Source organism: Arachis hypogaea, chromosome 20, assembly GCF_003086295.3.
Source record: "Arachis hypogaea cultivar Tifrunner chromosome 20, arahy.Tifrunner.gnm2.J5K5, whole genome shotgun sequence".
Lineage (NCBI taxonomy): Eukaryota > Viridiplantae > Streptophyta > Magnoliopsida > Fabales > Fabaceae > Arachis > Arachis hypogaea.
The window spans coordinates 99,897,432-99,922,581 of NC_092055.1; the positions used below are offsets into that span (position 1 = coordinate 99,897,432).

A 25,150-nucleotide genomic window follows, 5' to 3' on the forward strand; every position below is an offset into this window, starting at 1 on the left:
ATTCATTCAAGTGCATATCAAGTTGATTTGAACTTCATGAAACTTGATTTATTAACTATTTTTTTTAAAAGCATGTAAAACATGGGTTGCCTCCCATGAAGCGCTTCTTTAGCGTCACTAGCTTGACGTTCTGCCTTTATCAGGGTGGTTGGTAGTGCTTCAAGTCTTCCCCCTTGCAGTAAATCTATCTCCATTGGTTTCATCAAGGATCTCCACATGTTCTAAGGAAAGAACTCTGTTGATGGTGAAGACCTTAGGTAACTGAGATGGGATAGTGGGGAGATGAGGTGAAATATCTGGGAAGTAGGCTGAGATCACTTTATCCCCTGGAGAAAAGTCCTCTGTAGGGATCTTCTTGTTCCTCCACCTCCTTGGTGCCTTCTTCTTTGTCCCTTTTGATGTCGCCTTGCTCTTTGTGACCTCCTCTTCTAAGGAAATTTTGTTGCTGGTCTCATATGACTCTGGTGGTTTAGGTCCCTCCTTATTTTCCTTGAGCTGTGACAGCTGCTGATTGTCTTGTTCTTCAACCAAGGGGATTCCCAGATGGGCTGGTTGTGCTTCAGTGCTTGCTTCTTCCTTCAGTATCTCACTGTGATCTTTGCTTGGTTCTTTGTTCTCTTGATCTATTTCTTGTGAAAGGTTGAAAACATTGAAGGTGAGTTGTTCGTCATGGATCCTCAAAATTAGCTCCCCTCGCTCCACATCTATAAGTGCTCGGGCTGTAGCTTGGAATGGTCTTCCCAATATGATTGGGTGGAGGTGACTCTCTTCCATGTCCAAGATGACAAAGTCTGTGGGCAGGAAGTATTTTCCAACTTTCACCAGCACATTTTCAACTACTCCCACTGCTTGTTTTTGAGTTTTGTCAGCCAACCTGATGACTACATCTGTGGGCATTATCTCATTGATCTGCAGCCTCTTCATAAGGGATAAAGGCATTAAGTTGATGCTTGCTCCCAAATCACAGAGTCCTTTATCAAACATTGTTTCTCCTATGGCACAGGGGATGTAAAAACTCCCTGGGTCCTTCCTTTTTTTAGGCAACTCTGGTTGAATGAGAGCACTGCACTCCTTGTTCATCACTATGGTTTGTCCTCCCTTGAGTGAGCTTTTCTTGGTCAGCAGCTTCTTCATATACTTGATGTATGAGGGCATTTGTTGGAGGGCCTTGATGAATGGTATGTTTACATGGAGAGATGCAAATATGTCAAGAAACTTTGAGTATATTCTCTTCTCCACACAGCCATTTAGTAATTGGGGAAATGGTGCATAGAGTCTCAGCAGCTCCTTCTATGTCAGCTCTTTCTGTGTAATTATGGTTTCTTGATGATTCTCCCCCTGCTTTCCTACTGAAGTATCTTTAGGTTGTTCTGATGGGTTGTTCAGCTCTTCCTCAGTCTCCTTATCACTTATAGTCACCATCTTGCAATCTTCCCATCTGACTTTCTTTGCTTCACCTCTTGGATTTTTCTCTGTGTCACTTGGGAACCCATCAGTAGGTTTGGGAATCTTCTTAGATAAGTATCCCACTTGAAATTCCAGCATCTTGATGGTGTCTCCCTGGTTCTTGATACTGGCTCGCACCTCCTCTTTGAACACCTTGTTATCTTGAATCTCTTTGCTTATGCCCTCAAGTAGGGTCTCAATTCTAGAGAGTCTATCTTCAGATGATGGTGAGTTGAGAGTGGAGGGATGAGAAGGGCCATTTTGGCCTTGGTATAGATGTGAAGAGGTGTTGTTAGGGTGGTGTTGATATGATCTCTGTGTGGAATGTTGGTGAGCTGCATGGTTGTTGGGGTTGTGACGTCTCTGATCTTGGCCTTGATCTTGTTGATTTCCCCACCCAAATTTTGGGTGATTCCTCCATCCAGGGTTGTAGGTCTTGGAGTATGGGTCATGGTTCTAACTGGGTGAGTTTCCAATGTAGTTGGCTTGTTCATGCTCACTTTCTGCTTCTGCATTCACTCCCTCTTGAGTTGTTGATAAGGTGGTGATTGCTGCTACTTGGTTCCTCTCCATCTTCTTGGTGAGGTCAGCTAATTACTTGGTAATGAGCTTGTTTTGGGCCAGCAGTGCATCTACATTGTTTAGCTCCATCACTCCTCTAGTGTTGCCTCTTTCGAAAGCATAGAAGTAGTCATTCTCTGCTACAGTTTCAATGACATCTATGGCCTCTTCGATGGTCTTCTTCTTGTTCAGAGATCCTCCGGATGAGTGGTCTACTGCCTTCTTTGATTCATAAGAAAGGCCTTCATAGAAAATGTGCAGTTGCACCCATTCATTGAACATATCTGGTGGGCACCTTCTTGTCAGGTCCTTGAACCTCTCCCATGCTTCATATAGAGTCTCACCATCTTGCTGCCTGAAGGTTTGCACCTCAGCTCTCAGCCTGTTGATCCGTTGAGGAGGATACAATCTTGCCAGGAATTTATTCACCACATCTTCCCAGGTTGCTAAACTCTTCTTTGGAAAGGACTCTAGCCATTTGGATGCCTTGTCCTTGAGTGAGAAGGGAAACAGAAGTAGTCTATAGGTGTCAGGATGAACACCATTAGACTTCACAGTATCACATATCCTCAGGAAGGTGGTTAGATATTGATTGGGGTCTTCTTGGACGCCTCCTTCGAATGAACAGTTGTTCTGAACAAGGGTGATGAGCTGTGGCTTTAGTTCAAAGTTGTTGGCATGTATGGTTGGCCTTTGGATGCTACTCCCACAGTTTCCTGGGTTTGGGTTGATGTAAGAGCCTAGAACTCTTCTCTCTTGCCCAGCATGATTTGCTAGACCTTCTCTGCCATGGTTGTAAGCCTCTTCTTCATGATGGTTCTCCATATTCTTCTCCATGTCTGGTTCAAAGTACTCTTCTTCTTCCTCAGCACCCACTACTCTCTTTCCTCTTGCTTCCCTCCTTAATCTAAAGAAGGTCCTCTCTGGTTCAGAATCAAAGGAAGTTGAAGCCCCGCTTCTTCTCCCTGTCATACACCCAACAAGGCACAAGCAAGGAAACGTATGCAGAAAGTGTTTCTTATTAGAAATATTGTTAGTGTGATTGATGCAATATATCAAACAGTTAGTGTGTTAGTGAACTGAATGGTAAATAACGAAGAAAATGGGTAAGGGAAAGGGAAGATAATAACTGAACAGAAAGTAAATTACTCAAATGAACTTAAATCAAAGAAAAGAAAAATGATCAATCTAGTTATCCTCCAATTTAATCATTGTTGATACAAAATCAATCCCCGGCAACGGCGCCATAAACTTGATGCACGGAAACTTGTCTCTCAACAATTTTCCTTTGGCAAGTATACTAAATTGTCGTCAAGTAAAAACTCACAATAGAGTGAGGTCGAATCCCACAGGGATTGATTGGTCAAGCAACTTTAATTCGAAGAATGTTCTAGTTAAGCTAAGCAGAATTTGGTTTGAGAGTTGCAGGAAATTAAATGGCTGGAAAGTAAATAGCAGAAAATGTAAATGCTGGAAGTAAAGAGCTGAAATTAAATGGCGGAAAGTAAATTGCAGAATTGTAAATGGGAATGGGGAAGATGCTCATAAAAGTAAATTGCAGAAATTAAAGAGAATGGGTAAGATCAGAATTGGGGAATTCATTGGGCTTAGGAGATGTTGCATTCTCCGGATCAAGTTCATTTTCATCTCTTCCTCAATCAATGCGTTCATTGATCTCCATGGCAATCTTAAGTGATCGAATTACAATTCCTTGTAATTCAATCTCTCAAATCTTGATCAATAGCCAATTCCTTGGTCAATTGCTCATGAGAAGAGATGAAGTATGGTCACTGATTATACCACATGCATTCCCAAATCAAGTGTTGGTAGAATTATAGTCACCATATCCATCCAACCCCAATTTGGTCCAACATGAGAAAGCATTTCTAGCATGATCTCTTCATTCCTCTTCCAAGGTTCAGAAGAGATCCAAGTATGAATAGCTTCTTTTCCAAGATAACTACCCAATTGGATGAAGATTGAAAGCTTTCTAGTAAAATCAAGAGAAAAGATAGAAGAAGAATAATGAAAACTAATATTGATCCATCAAATTACAACAGAGCTCCCTAACCCAATGAAAGGGGTTTAGTTGTTCATAGCTCTGGAAATTGAAAACAAAGATGGAAAACACATTATGAAAAGTAAAACTAGAAGTGCAGAGAAAGTAAAATTATACAGAGAGTAGTTCTCCAATTTCCAACTCTCCAAAAAGCTCCTCTCTAATTCAAAACTACCCCTATATATACTACTCTTCTGATCTTTTAGTTGATTCTTCAAGTATTGGATCTGGGCCTTTGGATCTTGAGTTTGAAGCAGTTATCTTACGCAGTGGGCTTAGCTTTACTTGCAGAGAGAAAGTGTGAAGTAGGCAGGGTCTTTAGCTCAGGACGTTAGTGGCGTTAACGTTAAGTGAGAGTGTGGGTTCGAGAAGGTCAGTGACAATCACCTTTTTCACTAACGTTCCTAACCCATGGATGATCCACGTTAACTTCAACGTTAGTGGCACCAACGTGACTACTAACGTTGCCTCTTGGTCCTTCGCACACGTTATTGGGACTCACCTTTTCCAATAACGTTGAGAGTCCTCCCTTCCCCCTACGTTAGAGTCCACGTTAACTTAGTTAACGTGGCTCTTAACATAGGCTTGCCAATCCTTTGAGAACGTTAGTGACACTTACCTTTGTCACTAACGTTCCAAGGTGCCCCTACTTCCCACGTTAGAGTCCACGTTAACTAAGTTAACGTGGCTTCTAACGTGGTAATGATAGCCATCTCCAACGTTAGTGACAAAGGTGAGTGTCACTAACGTTGGCTCATCATCCTATCCTCAACGTTAGCTTCCACGTTAACTAAGTCAACGTGGGAGTTAACGTGGCTCATAGTGGCTCATTGTGACTCATTCCAACGTTAGTGACAAAGGTGAGTGTCACTAACGTTGGCGATTGTTTGCTTTCTCTACGTTAACTTCCACGTTAACTAAGTTAACGTGGGAGTTAACGTAGCTCAAGGTGGCTTAGTCCAACGTTAGTGACAATGGTGAGTGTCACTAATGTTGGCCATTCTTTTGCTTCCCAACGTTAGAGTCCACGTTTACTAAGTTAACGTGGAAGCTAACGTGGTCAATATGAGCTTGGTCCAACGTTAGTGACAAAGGTGAGCGTCACTAACGTTGGCTCCACTTTCTTTCTTCCACGTTAGAGTTCACGTTAACTTAGTTAACGTGACTCTTAACGTGGGCTATGATGGCTTCGAGGACGTTATTGGCGATTACTTTTATCATTAACGTTGCAAGCTAGCTCCCATTCCACGTTAGTGGTCACGTTAGTTAGACTAACGTGGCTGCTAACGTGGTTCTTTCTTGCTTCCTTTGTCCTGAAATCAAGCAATAAAGTGCATCAAAGTTCTAATCCACATCATGAGACATGCATCATCCAATTTGTCATCTAATTCATGCAAAATTCCCATGAAATCATGTAAAGTGCACAATGTATGCTTGAATCAAGATGTAAGTGAAATTCCACCCAAAACTTGCTTATTTCCTAAGAAAATGCATGAAACTATCCTAAAACAGTAAAGAAAATGTCAGTGAAACTGGCCAAAATGCCTTGGCATTAGCTACCATGTAGTTGAGAACCTCATTATTCATTGGCATTAACCCACCCATATTTTATTTGTTTGCATATCTTTGTTTGTGGGTTATTCTTCTTCCTTTTGCTCTTCTTTTAGGATGGCCACCAAGAAGGAAAACGGAAAACTTCTAAATGGGGCAAACAACCAGTCGCTCTGCACAATCTTTTGAAGGAATTCCGCAGTTGTAGTAACCCGTCCACTTGCACATCTTTGCATGTACCGAGGACGGTGCATTCTTTAAGTGTGGGGAGGTCGATACTGACTTCCACGGATAACAATTCTCTCTCTCAACACCAATATTTTAATTTTCTTTTGTTAGATAGGATAACTTACATGAGTAGTTAGTTTCTTACATTTAGGTATTGCTTGGTTGAAGTAATAAATCCGTTTTCAAGACACTGCTTTAGTGTATTTCACTAATTTGAATTAAAACTTTTTGAACTTGCTTGAAGAATTTTATTTTGGAACATGGTTTAGAGCTCGAAGACACAAAACCATTGAGATTTTGAACCTATTTGATTGGTTGCACCTTATCAACCAATTTTTTATTTTGGTGTGTGTTGTCCTCTTTAAAATTGTGATCTTTGTCTTGCTTGATTCTATATTTCCATTGTTTGATGTATGCATGCACTTATGTGATTGAGGCCTTTGTTCACTATAGCTCACATACGCATATGGCCTTAACCTTTTCATTATCCTTTGCAAACTAATGTTGAGCCTTTTTAACCCCATTTATTCTTTACTTTAGCTCATCACTAACTCTAAGCGAAAAATAATAATATCCTTAATTTGAGTCCTTGGTTAGCTTAGACTAGTGAGAGTGCTCATGATTTAAGTATGGGAAAGTTAGGTTTGGAAATATTTGGTTTGAGAATTGAGTATGTTAGACTTTTTTGTGAAAATGTGAAAAGAATGTTAAGGACATATTCTTGCATTCAATACCTTAATTATATGCATTGAGAAAAACAAAAGAAAAGAGGAATAAAAAAAAAGAGAAAAAGAAAAGAAAAAGAGCAAAAATAAAAGGGGACAAAATGCCCCAAAGTAAATGCGACAGCAATGCATATGTACTGTACTCAAAATTGGGATGCATGAATATGTGGCAAAACATAGTTAATGGGTAGTTGGATGTTATATTCTGATTACATGGATTGTCTTAAGTTAGGTGGAAAGTTTAGGTTAATCAAGGATTCAGATTTTAGTCCACTTAACCAAATACATTCTTACCTTGACCCTAACCCTATTACAACCCTTGAAAAGACCTCTTGATGTGTGTATTTATGCATTGAATTTTGTTGATTGGTAGGAGAAGAGTAAGTCTTAGAAAGCAAGCTTAGTAGAGAACCAAGAGAATCGACCCATAAACACTAGAATGATTAGAGTGTATACACTTTCGGTGAGGGTTCGATGCTCGATTCTTTGTTCCCAGCTTTCACGAGCTTTCTTCTTGCAAGTTTACTTGTACTTTATTTTGAGATCTAAATTAGTGGAATCCAGTCATGTTTGTTCATGGAGAATTCGATTTACTTTTAACCAAGTAGGTAAAAGCATTTTGAATTTAGTTGCAATCATATAGATAGGTTGTATTTCGTAAATTCTACCATTCCTCTTCACCTCCTTTATAGCTTCTCTTGAGCTTAGCATGAGGACATGCTAATGTTTAAGTGTGGAAGATTGATAAACCACTATTTTATGGTTTATTTTGTATTGAATTGAGTGGATTTTATCCATTATTCTCACACTTATGCATATAATTCGCATGTTTTACATTTTCCTTCCTAATTTTGTGCTATGATTGAAAACATGCTTCTTTGGCCTTAAATTTGCTAATTTTAATCCTCTCTTATTACCATTCGATGCCGTGATATGTTTGTTAAGTGTTTTCAGGGTTTATAGGGCAGGAATGGCTTAGAGGATGGAAAAGAAGCATGTAAAAGTGGAAGGAACACAAGAAATCAAGGATTTTAGAATCTGGTAGCGACGCGCATGCGTGGATGACGCGTACGCGTGACTGGTGTAGCAGAGAAGCGACACGTACGCGTGGATGACGCGCACGCGTGACTAGGATTTCGTTCAGCAACGCGTATGCGTGGTTGACGCGTACGCCTGACGAGCATCACGTGCTGCGATTTACAAAATTTGGTGGGGGCGATTTCTGGGCTGCTTTTGACAGTCTCAAGCCCGAAAATACAGATTAGAGGCTGCAGAGTGAAGCTGGAAGAGGAATCATTCACTATTCATTCACACAATTTTTAGGTTTAGATGTAGGTTTTCTGGAGAGAGAGACTCTCTCCTCTCTCTAGGTTTTAAGATTTTTAGTTTTATTTCTTCTCCATTTCAGATTTCCATCTTGTTTTAATTTAGTTTTTCTTCTACATTCTATTATTCTAGCATCTTAGTTTAATTTCTCTTGTTGACGTCTTTACTTTCCAAATTTAATTTATGAACTCTTCATGTTAGATTCAATTTCCTTTTTAATACAATTTGAGGTATTTCATGTTTATTTCTTCTTTCTTCATTTGTTATTATTGATTCCTTGCAATTGTTGGTCTTAGATTTTACATTCTCTTATTACTTTTCTATGCTTTTATTTTGCGCCTTCCAAGTGTTTGATAAAATGCTTGGGTGGATTTGAATTTAGATTTTTATGTTCTTGACTTAGATTGATTATTTAGATACTCTTGAGTTATCAAAAATCTTTTGTTAAATGGTAATTGGAGATTGTTGGTTAGCTTGAACTTCACCAAAGCTAGTCTCTCACTGTGAGTTGACTAGGACTTGTGAACTCAAGTTAATTGTTTGCACTTGACCTTCCTCCATTGGTTAGAGATGAACTAAGTGAAGGCAATTCATATTTACCATCACAATTGATGATGATAATAAGGATAGGACTTCTAATTCTCAATCCTGGCTAAGAGCCTTCTTAGTTATTAGTTTATTTTCTCGCTATTTTACTTTCTTGTTTCTTATTACAAAACAAAAAAATATGCTTTTTCATAACCAATAATAAATACACTTCCCTGCAATTTCTTGAGAGACGACTCGAGGTTTGAATACTTCGGTTAATTTTATTGGGTTTGTATTTGTGACAAATAATCTAAACATTGATTAAGGGTTAATTGTCGGTTTAGAACTATACTTGCAACGTGATATTTTTGTGAAAATCTTTACCGACATTTTTCCTCCATCAGCATGATGTGGACATCTTCTAAGCATCTTCTTGTACCTCTTCCAAGCTTCATAGAGTAACTCACCCTCTGTTTGGAAGAATGAATTGATCTCATTCTTTATTCAAGCCAGCTTTTGGGGTGGAAAGTATTTAGTTAGGAATTTGATAACTAGATTCTCCCATTAAGTGATGCTGCCCAAGGGTTGCGATTGGAGCCATTTTATGGCTCTATCCCTCAGAGAGAAGGGAAATAATTTTAGCCGGATAGCTTCGGGGCTAACTACATTACTTTTCACAGTGTCACACAACTGCAAAAAGTTTGCTATATGGAAGTTCAAATCCTCTTAAGGATCACCTCCAAATTGGTCCCTTTGTACTAATTAGACGAGTGAAGGTTTTAATTCGAAGTTATTTGCTTGAAATGTGGGCCTTACTATGTTGTCTCCACAGCTGTCAGAGGTGGGTATGTTATAGTCTCCAAGGGTTCTTCTTGCATTGTTTTGATCATCTGTGATTCTCTCTTCTTCTTGCCTCCTGGCTCTTACCATCTTTTTTAATCGAAATAGAGTTAACTTTATCTTCGGATCATACTGGAAAGGAGGTGTGGGGTCTCCTCTTTCTTGCATGCGAGACAATAATAAAATAAGATCAAACGTACCTCGCGGTATATAGAAAATTATAGAAGAAGGAATTTAAACCAACTAAAGAAATGCAAAGAAAATGAAAGAAAATAAAACAGGATCTAATTTTAGAAAAGGATTAGACAAAATAAATAAGATAAATAGAAAAAGAGTGTAGAATAAAAAAAGAAAAAAAAACGTGAAGAAGGAAAAAAATAAAGAGGATAAAAGAAACGAAAAAGAAAATAGAAGTAAAGAAAATCAAAAGAAATTAAAAGGAAAAAAGGGTAATGCGGAACAGAATAAAGAAAATAAAGAAACTAATGTAAATAAAAAAAAACAAAGTAAACAGGATCTAAGTTAGGATTTAACCGGACATTATGTTTGTCAATCTCAATTAATCTCCGGCAACGACGCGAAAAACTTGATGAGCGAAAATTGAAGCTCATGGATACCGGCAAGTACATCAGATCGCTCAAGTAATACACGGTGAGTGGATATTGTTTCCACGAGAATTAAAGGATTGAGAAAGCAAATATCATATTAAATACCTAACTAGATTAAAAGAACCCGGTTTGGAGAGGGCAAGATTGTGTCTTCCTGAGAACTTGGAACTTTTGAATGCTTGAATGCTTACGGACAGAGAACTTGAATGTTGATTTGAGAGAAGATAATGATAGTGAAAGTTAAGGGCTTTGGAGATGTTTATGCTCTTAGAGAAATCAAACCTTGTTTACTTATCTTGAAGTTTGCAAAAGATCCTTCACGACCAATCTTTAGTAACCAATTTCCAATTCCTTGGTTCCCCAATTTATCAAGCATTAATTAGTCGTCAATTAATTAATCAAGAGATTAAGTACAAAAACTGATTTAGTTTTCTAATAAGATTTAAAAGTAGTCCTTAAGTCGAATTACATGTCACATATTCAAGCTAGTCCTATCTGATTAAATCTTTAGAAGAAAAATACAATTTTCAAAAGTTATTCTAATATGAATTATGTCACTTATTCAATATTAGAGTGATTGAAAATCATATATGTGTCACACGCTAATTGAACCACTATTCCTAGCTGAATTTAAAGAGTCATGTGAAAGAGTTTTCAAGCTTTAATTCAAATATCAAAATTTCCAATTATAATTAAAGAATTCAAAAGGGATTAGCATACCTTTCGATACCACTAATCCAAATAAAGAATGAAACTCAATCATGAAATAAATTAATGCAAGACTTCAAAATAAAATAAACATAGATTAATAACCCATAGAAAATATGAACAGAGCTCCTAACTCTTTGACAAAGGATTAGTTACCCTTGAAAAAGTGAAAGCAAAACAAGAAAAAAACTATGCTGAGGAACAGAATCTCCCCCTCTGTGAATGAAGTTCACTTATTTATATCCTAAATTTTAGAATTGAAATTCAAGCTATCCTAATCTTATCTCTCAGAGAGAAAGATAAGATGGCTACTTACTGACTTCAATTACAAATTCAAAAATAATACTTCAAATTAAATCCTAACAACCAAATCTCTTTTGTTTCTAGAAAGAACTAATAACTAATCTTCTAGGGTATTCAATGTTATGAATGTGGTTAAGAATTCTAATGATGTAGATAATTAAGCTTGGACCTTAATTGTTGCATCTTGAGGTTGTAACTATGTTTAAGCTGAGCTTGTATTAGAGAAAATTGGGAAAAAAGCTGAATATTCACTTTTTGAGAGGCATATCCGCCGGGCATGGGGCCTAGACCGCCGGGCGTGCAAGAGTTGTGAAGAGGGAAGCCGCCAGGTGTGAAGACCATCCACCGGGCGTAAGGGAAGGCCGCCGGGCGTAGAGCTGTTCCACCAGGTGTGGAGCTGGTCCGCTAGGCGTTCATCTTTGTCTACCAAGCGTGCCTAACTTTAATTCCTTAGGGCACGCCTCTATTCCTTGGGCCATGCTTTTGCTGCCTTTGTGTTTTCTTTGTGAAAAAGCTTTGATTCTTGCTAGTTTTTGAGCCAAAAATCCCTGAAAATATAAAAACACCATCCCAACTCCAAATATTTGATTATTTATTAAATTTTATTGGAAAACACAATAAATTTGATTAAAACCTAAGGAAACAAAATAGAAAAGAACTTAAAAATTGCTTAAAATGACGTGTCATCACAAATTAGAGCCTCTGACCCAAAAACTTATTTAATATGGGTGTAACTTACCTAATCACAGCCTCTAGCACAATTATCCTTCAACCATCAATAGTCAATCAAATCACACAATCATACTAAATCATCCATAATCAATCAAACCACAAATTCACTCAATTTATGCAACTAAACCATTATCAATCAACAACATAAATTATTCAACAATATCATAGGGTCAAGCCTTGGTTTTCATGTAGCATTATATAGTGTTTACTTGAAACCAAAATCCTTACCTTCATTGACAGTGGTTCCAATTTTCCTCAAATTTTCTTTCTGATCAAACCCAAACTTCAATTAGCGCAACCAAGCCTTAGCCAATCCTCCTCCAATCAAGTGACGCACCCAATTCCGCACCAAATTAATCAAGCAACTCTATTCAGTCTAATTACATTAATATTACTCATTTTCAAGCTAGTTTTTGCATATAATTGGAGAAAATCAAAGGAAAAGAGTTCTCTTACTTTGTACCACGTAATCTTGGGTTAAAACCCTGCTAGAAGTTGAGATTGAGCTTCCCCTAAAGTATCAAAATTACAAACTTCAACCCTATATATACCAAAACATTAAAATAAGAGAAAAATCGAAAATGGGTCAGTGTTTTCGTGAGTACTCACTGCAAAAGTTAGATAGAATTGAAGAGAATGATGAGATGAACACGTGGACATAAATGGTCATGGATCAGAGCTACCAATTTGAGAGAAAAGTGAAATTGAAGTTGAGTGTAAATAGTGTTAGGGTTCTCTTCCTTCTCTTCTCTCAAGTCTCGTGGCTCTTTGATAAACCCATATTTTATGATATATTTTGTGCTTAAATTGAGTGATTTATTCAATCCTTCACCCACTTATTCATATTAATTGCATGATTTTACTTCTCCTTCCTTATTATGTGATGTATGTGAAAAACATGTTTCCTATGCTTAAAAAATTAATTATTTTAATTACCCTTATTATCATTCGATGCCGTGATTAGTGTGTTGAGTAGTTTTAGATCTTCTAAGGCAGGAATGACTCAAAGGATGGAAAGAAAACATACAAAAAATGGAAGGAAAGCACAAAACGGAGTTTTTGGAGAAACTGGCATCCACGCGATCGCATGGGCAACGCGGACACATGCCAAGCGCGAATCAACAGCGACGTGGCCGCATGACTGACGCGACCGCGCGCCTTAAGCAAAACACATATGACGCGGCCGCAAGACTGACACGACCGCGTGACAAGAAAAGCTCCAAATAACGCGACCGCGTGACCCACGCGAACGCGTGACAGAGGCCACGCACCAGAAATTGCAGAAAATGCTCTCAGTGATTTCTAAAGCCCTTTTTGGCCTAAATCCAAGTCCAGAAGGGATAGACCACATGTTATGAAGTGAGGGAATGCATCCATTCAAAGAGAGCTCGCCAATTTAGTTACTTCTGATGATTTAGATTTAGTTTGGAGAGAGGTTCTCTCCTCTCTCTCTCTTAGGATTTAGGATTTCTCTTAATTTTAGGAGTGACTCTCGATCCCAGGTTTAATGTTCCTTTACTTTAAGCTTCCCTTTCACTTTTATTCATTCCCTTACTTTAGTTGATTATTTACTTTTGCCATTTAATTTATGAATTCTTCTATGTTCCAGATTATTTGAATTAATGTTATTTGAGGTATTTTAGTTTATTATTGCTTTCTTTTATTTATGTCACCATTGCTTTAAATCTGAAGACATTTTTATTCCAGCAAATTTACTTTTTCCCTTTTGGTCTTGGTTAAGAAATCAGTAACTCAGGAGTTATCTTAGCTCAACATAATTGATAACTGTTATCTTTGCTAATTGAATTGACTTTCAATAATCCCAATCTTTTCTTAGGAAATAAATAGGATTCGAAGGTCAAACTAATTAATCCCTTGACTTTCCTTTGTTTTAGCAAAGGTTAACTAAGTGGAATTAAGATTCAATCTTCTTTATTATTGAGAAGGGTAACTAATTTGGACTTCCAATTTCTCATCCCTTGCCAAAAGTTTGCTTTACAGTATTTATTTATTTTAATTACTATTTAAATTATTTGTCATATTTGTTCCTCATTCTTGAAACCCCGAATTTACAATCTCCATAACCAATAATAAGAACATACTTCCCTGCAGTTCCTTGAGAAGACGACCCGATGTTTGAATACTTTGGTTAACAATTTATTTAGGAGTTTGTTACTTGTGACAACCAAAACGTTTGTATGAAAGGACTTTTGAAGGTTTAGAAACTATACTTGCAACGAGGATTTATCCGCAAGTTTCTAGACCACGCAAAAGTTCTCTCGTCAAAATGGCGCCGTTGCCGGGGATCGAATAACGTGTGCCTTATTATTGGTTATTATAAATATTTTTCTTTTACTATTTTATTTATTTCTGTTTTTTTTCCTTTTTAATTTTATTTGCTACTATGAACTCTCACCCCTCTCGCTTTGAGTTTGGTTCTAACTTTGTTGAAGGAAATAGAAGCCACAACAGGAATATGCATCAAGGTCAGACCAATCAAGGATGGATGGAGCCAAGAGGATCTAATCAACCCTTTAGGCAACAACACCCTCCAAGATATCATGGACAACGACCATTCTATAATGCATACCCAGCTGATAGATATGGTGGATAACCTTGTAACTACCAACAAGTCCCATCCCGTGCCTATAGACCATCCTCTCAACATAACCTCGAACCACCACACTCACAAGCTTCTCTTCACCATTCGCCACCATATGATCCCTATTTACCCCAGTTCCAATCCAATCACTCCCAAGCACCACCACTTTCCTATGTATCATGTCCAAATCCATCACCCCGAGAATTAGAGGTTCACCTCAAGGAAACAGTAAATAAACTTCAAACAACCATTCGACAACTAGAGCAAGTAGTAATTCAATTAGCTTCTAGACGTTCGAACATTCAAGGACCAACCACAGCCCCATGTGGACAATCTAACAAAGAGCGTAGCATGAAGGAAATACTAGAAACTCCAGTGGACAAGACAGAGAATGAATTCGTACTAGAACAAGTAGAATAAGCTGTCATTACGCAAGAAGAAGAGTTGGTTGAAGATCTAGGAGACGCTGAACCTCCATGGGAATTCAGAGCTGAGGAGAACTCCGTCAAGGACGTTACAGTTGATGCTAAGGAGGACAGTGCACAATCCCCAAGGTAAGTCGTTTATGAAGAACTAGACGGAATAACCCAGGACACAAATTCCCTTGATGATGATAGTCACAAGTCAAGTTCTCTTAGTAATGAACTTGCATCCGCAAGTGAATTCTCTGAGATCGAAGAATCTTCCCCAAATGAATACGAAGATGATGCAGAGGTAGATTTCTCTCAACCTTTAATCTATGACTCAAGTGATGAGGAAGACACAGAAGACTTTGACCGGGACACAGATGTATTTGAAGAACCTTGCAAAGAAGTGGAGGAATTCACAGAAGAGCACAAGGGAGTAGAACTTACAGAACCACCGGAAACACCTACCCCAAGGCCATTACCACCCAATACAAGCTTCAAGTGGGTACAATCCTTAACCTTTAACTTTACTTTTTTACTTGAATAGGGTTTGCTTGAAACAGATGGCCAGCTTAGAGCTCTCTGCGGCTCTAAGAGTAAGAGGGAAATGGCTCGTGCTCAGAGCTGGTGCACAGGGTTCAATAAGGTTCCACGCTTCAACTTGAAGTGCACGGATTGGTATCATGTTCAATTGAATGGATCTCGGAAAACGTTTGGTCACCATGGTGAGAATCTACTTTCTAAACCGCCCGGATGGAAAAGTATAGATCAAGACGGAGGTGGATTTAAAAGCAAAGTTTGGGATCCTGGAATCTATTCCGACATTCGTCATTCCGGGAGGCTAAAAATTTGTTTGAAGCTGCTCAGGAGCTTTACATGCCTAGTTTGGGACCCCGGAGGCTATTGGCATTCCAAGCATTGGTGGAGATTTTTGGATGAATTTAAACATCAGCCGCTATAACAGGAAGCCCCTCCAATGTCCAACTTAAGGACTTTAACTAAAAGTGCTAGGTGGGAGACAACCCACCATGGTATGATCGTTCATTTTTCAATTTTTATTTCGTTTTGTTTGTTTTCAAGTTTTATTTTATTTTATAATATTGAACCTGGAATTTTGCATCGCATTCATATTAATCATTACATTCTGCATACTGCATAAAAAAAAATCTAAGAAAAGAGAAAAAAAAGGGTGCACAACGCGACCGCATCACTCATACGATCACGTCATATTGCGAAAAACACTACACACGCGACCGCGTCATCCATGTGGCTGCGTGATATGGAAATCGGCATAAAGATCCAACGTCTAGAAAGTTAGACTGGAATCGTGCGGCCATTGTGCGTTTTGCACAAGATGCCCACGCGATCGCGTGCCCCATGCGATCGCGTCACTTGCACACAACCAATCCCACACGACCGCGTGAGCGACGCGATCGCGTCGCATGGATTGCACAACACCCCAAAAGGAGACAGAGAGTTGCGCTAAAACGACGCTGGAATCATGCGTTTAGCACAACTTCCAGCGACGGGATCGCATGCCCTAGGCGATCGCGTCATTCCCTCTTCATTGACAGTGGTTCCAATTTTCCTCGAATTTTCTTTCTGATCAAACCCAAACTTCAATTAGCGCAACCAAGCCTTAGCCAATCCTCCTCCAATCAAGTGACGCACCCAATTCCACACCAAATTAATCAAGCAACTCTATTCAGTCTAATTACATTAATATTACTCATTTTCAAGCTAGTTTTTGCATATAATTGGAGAAAATCAAAGAAAAAGAGTTCTCTTACTTTGTACCACATAATCTTGGGTTAAAACCCTGCTAGAAGTTGAGATTGAGCTTCCCCTAAAGTATCAAAATTACAAACTTCAACCCTATATATACCAAAACATTAAAATAAGAGAAAAATCGAAAATGGGTCAGTGTTTTCGTGAGTACTCACTGCAAAAGTTAGATAGAATTGAAGAGAATGATGAGATGAACACGTGGACATAAATGGTCATGGATCAGAGCTATCAATTTGAGAGAAAAGTGAAATTGAAGTTGAGTGTAAATAGTGTTAGGGTTCTCTTCCTTCTCTTCTCTCAAGTCTCGTGGCTCTTTGATAAACCCATATTTTATGATATATTTTGTGCTTAAATTGAGTGATTTATTCAATCCTTCACCCACTTATTCATATTAATTGCATGATTTTACTTCTCCTTCCTTATTATGTGATGTATGTGAAAAACATGTTTCCTATGCTTAAAAAATTAATTATTTTAATTACCCTTATTATCATTCGATGCCGTGATTAGTGTGTTGAGTAGTTTCAGATCTTCTAAGGCAGGAATGACTCAAAGGATGGAAAGGAAACATACAAAAAATGGAAGGAAAGTACAAAACGAAGTTTTTGGAGAAACTGGCATCCACGCGATCGCATGGGTGACGCGAACGCATGCCAAGCGCGAATCAACAGCGACGCGATCGCATGACTGACGTGACCGTGCGCCTTAAGCAAAACACATATGACGCGGCCGCATGACTAACGCGACCGCGTGACAAGAAAAGCTCCGAATGACGCGACCGCATGACCCACACGGACGCGTGACAGAGGCCACGCACCAGAAATTGCAGAAAACGCTCCCAGTGATTTCTAAAGCCCTTTTTGGCCCAAATCCAAGTCCAGAAGGCATAGACCAGAGGTTATGAAGTGAGGGAATGCATCCATTCAAAGAGAGCTCGCCAATTTAGTTACTTCTGATGATTTAGATTTAGTTTGGAGAGAGGTTCTCTCCTCTCTCTCTTAGAATTTAGGATTTCTCTTAATTTTAGGAGTGACTCTCGATCCCAGGTTTAATGTTCCTTTACTTTAAGCTTACCTTTCACTTTTATTCATTCCATTACTTTAGTTGATTATTTACTTTTGCCATTTAATTTATGAATTCTTCTATGTTCCAGATTATTTGAATTAATGTTATTTGAGGTATTTCAGTTTATTATTGCTTTCTTTTATTTATGTCACCATTGCTTTCAATCTGAAGATATTTTTATTCCAGCAAATTTACTTTTTCCCTTTTGGTCTTGGTTAAGAAATCAGTAACTCAGGAGTTATCTTAGCTCAACATAATTGATAACTGTTATCTTTTCTAATTGAATTGACTTTCAATAATCTCAATCTTTTCTTAGGAAATAAATAGGATTCGAAGGTCAAACTAATTAATCCCTTGACTTTCCTTTGTTTTAGCAAAGGTTAACTAAGTGGAATTAATATTTAATCTTCTTTATTATTGAGAAGGGTAACTAATTTGGACTTCCAATTTCTCATCCCTTGCCAAAAGTTTGCTTTACAGTATTTATTTATATTAATTGCTATTTAAATTAATTGTCATATTTGTTCCTCATTCTTGAAACCCCGAATTTACAATCTCCATAACCAATAATAAGAACATACTTCCCTGCAGTTCCTTGAGAAGACGACCCGATGTTTGAATACTTCGGTTAACAATTTATTTAGGGGTTTGTTACTTGTGACAACCAAAACGTTTGTATGAAAGGACTTTTGAAGGTTTAGAAACTATACTTGCAACGAGGATTTATCCGCAAATTTTTAGACCACACAAAAGTTCTCTCGTCACTCTCTCCCTCTCTTTGGTGAAATGAATGTGATTTTTGTGAAATGGGGGTGAGTCATGTGTTTTTATTTAAGTGGGTGAGAGGCATTTTTGTTCTTTCACCTATTGGCCCTACATAGCGCCAAAATCTTTAAAATAAGTATTTCTATTTTTATTTTAAATCTTTAAAATCTTTACATTGGCCACTTGCCAAAGTCAAATCAAGACGTTCAAGTTAACTGAAGCTCTCAAGAACAAGGCTATAGAAGAGGTATTTCTTTTTTAGTCTGTGTATTTTAGTTGCATTATAATTACAAAACATATAAGAGCTTCTCAGAACTGAATATTCTCTTTTGAGTCTACCAGTTGAAAAATGAAGTTGATAAACTAGAGGAGAGGTGAGGATCATCTCAAATAGAAGGTGTTGTATAGTCTGGTCCTATTATTTCATGTTTGAAATCATGTTTAGTATTTCTAAGAGCATGTTTTTAAATTTATTGCCATGCAGAATCTGGAATTCAAGAAACTGACAGATGAAAAGAAATGTGCATTGGCTACACAAGATACCGCAGAAGCAACTCTTAGAAAGGTACATACAAATCAAAAGGATGATGATTTTCTTCCAATTGACAGCATCATTGTTCTATTTGAAGCTGAGATTAAAATGTACAGTAATGAGGTACAAAAATGCAACTCCTAGCAAGGATGCATTTGTAAATAATTAATTTAATATATGAACTTTACTTACTGATGATGATGATGATGATGATGATGATGATGATGATGATGATGATGATGATGATGATGATGATGATGATGATGATGATGATGTAACATGCTATTTGGCTTCATAGATTACAACACTTTAGGAAGATAAGAAAGCTTTGAAATGACTCACAAAGTTGAAAGAGTGAACATTGCTAGAAGCAGAGAGGATTTTGTGAAGTGCAGTAGAAAGAGCTCTAATTGTTGAGAAACTTCAAAATCAAAACATGGACTTGAAGAAACAGATTGAGATTTGCCAAGCAAGAACCTCTATCCTTTTTCAGATTTAATTTTTTGTTTCTGTTGTGAACTGTAATACAGCTAACTAACAACTGCCATAAATAGGAGGAAAACAAAATCCTAGAAAAAACACACAACCGAAATATTTTGGAAGTTGAAAAGATAATTAATTGTCTGCTATTTTTAAATGGAAAAAAAACTAATAAAAAATGACTACTAAATTGACGCCGCTATTGTCTTTTTTTAATTTAAAATAGACAAAAAAATAAAAAATAGACGATGACCTTCTCCATATATTAATAATTAAATTGACGGATAATTTGTCAATTTTAATAAATCAAATATCGACAGATATCTCGTCGATGTTAGATAATATTATTGACAGTCAGGATGTTGCTTTTATTAAAGAGGTAAAACTCCTAAATTTCTATTATTGACACATTGTTGTCAATTTTATTAAAAATTTATCGACAATCCGATGATTTTATTAGATTTTTAAAAAATTGACTCGTTTAAAAGCAATAGCTTTTGTCGTCGATTTTTAATATTATCGACAATTTTGCCATTAATTCGGCCGTCGATTTTAACGATGTTTCTTATAGTGGTAATGGCACCACTTTCGGTAGCATATTGCCATTCTTATATTTATTTCATTCATGCATAATTGCATGTCTGTCAATTCATTCAAAACTTTCATACACAACTCCACATATGACAATAAAGGTACAAAAGGTGGCTCAAAAAGATTATAAATAAGCTCAAAATATGATATAATAAAACAATAATGCTCCGCAACCATGTAATTTCCCTAACCAGGTCAACCAAGTTTTTTTGGATCATGCGCCTCCACCTTTTAACGTAAAGCTTCTTCCTCAACATAGAGCTTCTCTTTCTCAACGTAAAGCTTCTCTTCGTTCTTCTTCCTTAATGTAAAGCTTCTCTTCTTAACGTAAAGCTCTCATCGTTCTTCTTTGCTCTGATTTCTCTAATTTTCTTCTTCGTTTTCTTCAACATAAAACTTCATTTTCTTCTTTGTTTTCTTCTTCGATTTGCAATTTTATGTTCTTCGCTTTCTTCTTCGTTTTTAGATTATAAATTTTTTCTTCGTTTTTAGATTTCAATAGCATATCAAAACAATGAATGATTCAACTTCAAATAAATTGAATAAGAGCAATTTGGATTATTCTTCTGAATTGAATCAAGTGGACAAAATTTGCATTATTCAATTTTGAATTGAATGGAGTGGAATGCAATCACTAAATCCAGTTATTTATGAATTTTCTGTTCATTTGGTATTATACAATGGTTTCGTTTTGATAATATTTTTGATTCATTCTAGACACAGGTGTTTCTGAATTTGAATTTATATAATGGACAATATTCGGTTCATTTGGTATTATACAACGGTTTTACTTTGATAATATTTTTGGTTCATTCTTCAATTATTTTAAATTGAATGCAATGGAATGCAATTGAATAAAGTGATAATGAATAGAATACAGGAGTTTCTGAATTTACAAAATGCACATGTTTCAGTTCATTGGTTATTACAGAATGCACATGTTATGACAATATTTTCGGTTTATTTTACAGTCTAGGTATGTTGTGGATGAAAAATTTGTTTCAAAGATTAGTATGACTTTCAAGATACTGGAAGAAGTTGGAAAGTTCTACAAAGATTATTCCAAACTTGCCGGTTTTTCTACGAAAATAAGAAACACCACTCGGAAGGGAGATGAAAGTAAATCAACTAATTATATATAGTAGAGAGGGGAAGTGGAAATCCAAGATATCTCCAACTCTGAAGACAAACCCTCTATTGGAATAATCTGTCAAACCAGGATTTACGTACATATATTAAAGGACGTTGGTTTTTGGATAATTTCTAAAGTTGTTCTGAATCATTCACACCCTTGCTGTCCAGATCAAGCAGAGATGCTCAAACAACACAGAGAGCTAAGCATGTTTATGCATCATACCATTGAAAACAACGAGGAAGTCAGAATCAGACCGAGTAAAATATATCAGTCATTTGTTGTAGCAACAGGCAGTCATCGGGAACTAAGTTTTATAAAAAAAGATGTGAGGAATTACATTGCAAGGAAAGTACGGAATGTTTCCGAACATGATGATGCCAAAGAATTTGGCAAGTACTTATTAAGAATGAAAGAGAAAATCAAAATTTCTTTTTCGAGCTTAATCTTGAAGTTGATCACTCCATCAAAAAAATATTTTGGGCCGATACAAAAAGCAGGGCTACATACGAGAATTTTGGAGATGTTGTTTCATTTGATATGACTTACAACATAAACAGGTATTTGGTTTATTGTGATATAGTTATAGGTTCACAGAGCCAACACATTTTGGTTCATCACTGTTGCGAGTGTCCATTTTTGTAGGTACAATCTAGTTTTTGGTTCTTTTGAGAGCGTCAATCACCGTGGTCAGCCGACACTTCTCGAATGCACTTTAATGAAAAATGAGGACATCTAGTCATTCAAATGGTTATTCGAATGTTGGCTTCATTGCATGGGAGGGAAGGCACCAAAAGGGATTCTTACCGATCAATGCGCATCGATGCAAAAGGGCTATAGAGACCTATATGCCAATAACAATTCACCGGTGGTGTATTTGGCATATCATGAAGAAGATCCCAAGCAAATTAAACGGCTACAAGCGACACAAAGAAATCGAACAAGGGATGAGTGGTGCACGGAATTACACTTCGCACAAATGAACCAGCAAGTGCACTAGGTCGTCCAAGTAATACCAGAGTGAGTCAGGGTCGATCCCACGAGGATTGTGATTTGAAGCAAGCTATGGTTATCTTGTAGAACTTAGTCAGGCGGATAGAAAAGTTTGTTAGTTGTTTAAAATGCATAAAAGTAAAATAAAGATAACGTTACTCAGTTGATGGTGAATGCAACGATGAGAAGATGGTTAAGGCATCGGAGATGCTTTATTCTTTTAGATCGATTCGGTTTTACTGTCTCTTCCAACTGTGAATGATTTCTTCTATGGTAGGCTGTATGTGATCAACGCCTTTCTTGAGAGGTTGCCGATTCTCCTCCAGAGCTGAACACCAGGGTTAGTGCGCATCCAGTCTGATTGAGGGTGAAGCTCCTGCAGTCCATTCCCCTTTGTAATCCTACTCAAAACACCACAGACAAGGTCGAATCTTCTGGGTCAGAGAATGCTGCGCCTTTGGTTCTAGCCTCTATCACAAAGACTCTAATCTCCCCATACCTCGGCTGAACTGGTGTCTCAAGAAGTCCCCAACGAAGTCGTGGATTAGCCATCTAAGAGATGTATAATCAAGCTAGTGGTTCATCATTGTCCAATGAAAGACTCACTCTGAACCCATGTAGATTGAGATAACCTTGTGCCGGTTCAACGAATTTATAAGGATGAAGAATAAAGATACATCTTAGAATAGAGAATCAGACACGAATTGAAATAGAACAGTAATACTTTTATTAATCCATAAAACTCAATAGAGCTCCTCCCCTCAACCTAAGAGGTTTAGAGACTCATGCTGATAGAAAATACAATGAAACGTGTAAAGTGTTCGGTCTCTCCTCCCGGGAAAGTGTAAAAGTTCTCAAATAAATACTAGACTAATGACTAAGGATTACATAAGAAGGGTAAAACAGTCTTTTAGTGCAAAAATCCACTTCCGGGGCCCACTTGGTGAGTGTTTGGGCTGAGCAAAAGAGTAAGACACATGCTAGGAAGGCTCTATGGCATTGAATGCCGGCTAGGGGCACCTTCTTGGGCGTTGATGGCTGCCCAACACCAAACATAGAATTGATGTTTGGGGGCTTAGTAAAGCTCTGCACTGAAAGAGATGGTTGTAACACTAAGTGTTGTATAGTTATCTCTCTTTTTTCAGAGGGAGAGTTGGGGTGAGGCATCTTGAAAAAGATGTGATCCTCCCCTAGTTGTAGAATCAGCTTTCCCTTAGCTACATCAATGATTGCATTGGCAGTGGCTAGGAAAGGTCTTCCAAGGATAATGGATTCAACCTCATCTTCCCCAGTATCTAAGATTATGAAGTTTGTAGGGATATAAAGGTCTTCAACCTTCACCAAGACATCCTCTACTAAGCCATATGCTTTCTTCATTGATTTGTCTGCCATCTCTAGTGAGATATTTACAGCTTGTACCTCAAAGATTCCCAGCTTCTCCATTACATAGAGTGGCATGAGATTTATGCTTGACCCTAGGTCATATAGAGCCTTCTCAAAGGTTATGGTGTCTATGGTGCAAAGAATTAGGAAGTGTCCGGGATCCGGAAGCTTTTGAGGTAGCTTCTGCTGTACCAAAGCATTGAGTTCTTTGGTAAACACTGGAGGATCTTCCTCCAAAGGTTTTGTACCAAACTGCTTGGCATTTAGCTTCATAAGAGCTCCTAGGTATCGAGTAACTTGCTCTTCCCTAGTGGCATCATCCTCATCAGAGGATGACTATTCATCAGAACTCATGCATTGCAGGAGTGTATGCAAGGGAACCTCTATGGTCTCTATATAAGCCTTGGCTTCCTTTAATTATTGGATAGGAATTTCTTCAGTGGGAGCTGAACACTCAGTAGGTATGTCTTTACTGGCGTTCAACGCCAGTTCCTTTGCCAAGTTGGGTGTTGAATGCCCAGTAAGACCTTTCTTACTGGTGTTCAAAGCCAGATTCCCTGCCAATTTGGGTGTTGAACACCAGTGAGGAAACAACGCCAGCTTTGATGCCTGTTTGGGCATTGAACACCTAGTGAGATCTTCCTCACTAGCATTCAATGCCATCTTAGTTTCTCCAGATTTGGCCTCATCCTCAGTGGTGATGCCTTTGCACTCTTCTCTTGGGTTTACTTCAGTGTTACTAGGAAGAGTGTCAGGAGGAGTTTCAGGGATTCTCTTGCTTAGTTGACCAACTTGTACCTCCAAATTTCTAATGGAGGATCTTGTTTCAGTTATGAAACTATGAGTGGTCTTAGAGAGGTTGGAGACTATAGTTACTAAGTAAAAAAGGCTCTGCTTAGGAGTCTCAATATGTTCCTGAGAAGATGGGAATGGTGGCCTGTTGTTGAACCTATTCTGGGTTCTTCCACCTTGATTATTATTGAAGCCTTGCTTAGGCTTCTGTTGATCCTTCCATGAAAAGTTAGGATGATTCCTCCATGAGGGGTTGTAGGTGTTTTCATAGGGTTCTCCTATGTAATTCACCTCTTTCATGGTGGGTTGGTCAGGATCATAAGCTTCTACTTCAGAGAAAGCTTCTTGACTGCTGCCAGTTCCAGCTTGCATTCTAGTCAAATGCTGAGAGATCATATTGACCTGCTGGGTCAAGATCTTGTTCTAAGCCAATATGGCATTCAGAGTGTCTACTTCAAGAACTCCTTTCTTCTGAGCTACCGCATTGTTTACAGAATTTCTCTCAGAAGTGTACATGAATTGGTTGTTTGCAACCATCTCAATAAGTTCTTTTGCTTCTGCAGGCGTTTTCTTCAAGTGGAGTGATCTACCTGCAGAGCTGTCCAATGATATTTTGGACATCTTAGAAAGACCATCATAGCAGATGCCTAGCATAGACCGTTCTGAGAGCATGTCAGGAGGACATCTCCTGATCAGTTGCTTGTATCTTTTCCAAGCTTCATAGAGGGATTCACCTTCTTTTTGTTTGAAGGTTTGAACCTCCACTCTGATTTTACTCATCTTTTGAGGTAGAAAGAATTTGGCCAAGAAAGCGTTAGGTTGAGAATCCAAACATATCCTAGCTCTATCTTTAACTGCAAAGGCAAAGAGCATAAGTCTGTAGACCTCAGGATCCACTCCATTGTTCTTAACAGCGTCACAGATTTACAAGAATTCAGATAGAAACTGATGTGGATCTTCCAGTGGAAGTCCATGGAACTTGCAATTCTGTTACATTAGAGAGAC

At 37.9% G+C, this 25,150-nt stretch overlaps 3 non-coding genes across 3 annotated transcripts; all 3 read left to right on the forward strand.

Moving 5' to 3' along the window:
• Window positions 1-2,284: 2,284 nt before the first annotated feature.
• Window positions 2,285-2,391, forward strand: LOC112787632 (small nucleolar RNA R71). Its single transcript, XR_003195035.1, has one exon. It is a non-coding gene; the product is annotated as a small nucleolar RNA R71 (small nucleolar RNA).
• A 6,433-nt stretch (window positions 2,392-8,824) lies between these two features.
• LOC112787978 (small nucleolar RNA R71) lies at window positions 8,825-8,931 on the forward strand. Its single transcript, XR_003195361.1, has one exon. It is a non-coding gene; the product is annotated as a small nucleolar RNA R71 (small nucleolar RNA).
• Window positions 8,932-24,810: 15,879 nt separating this feature from the next.
• On the forward strand, window positions 24,811-24,919 carry LOC112787134 (small nucleolar RNA R71). The gene has a single exon (XR_003194564.1). It is a non-coding gene; the product is annotated as a small nucleolar RNA R71 (small nucleolar RNA).
• Window positions 24,920-25,150: the final 231 nt, after the last annotated feature.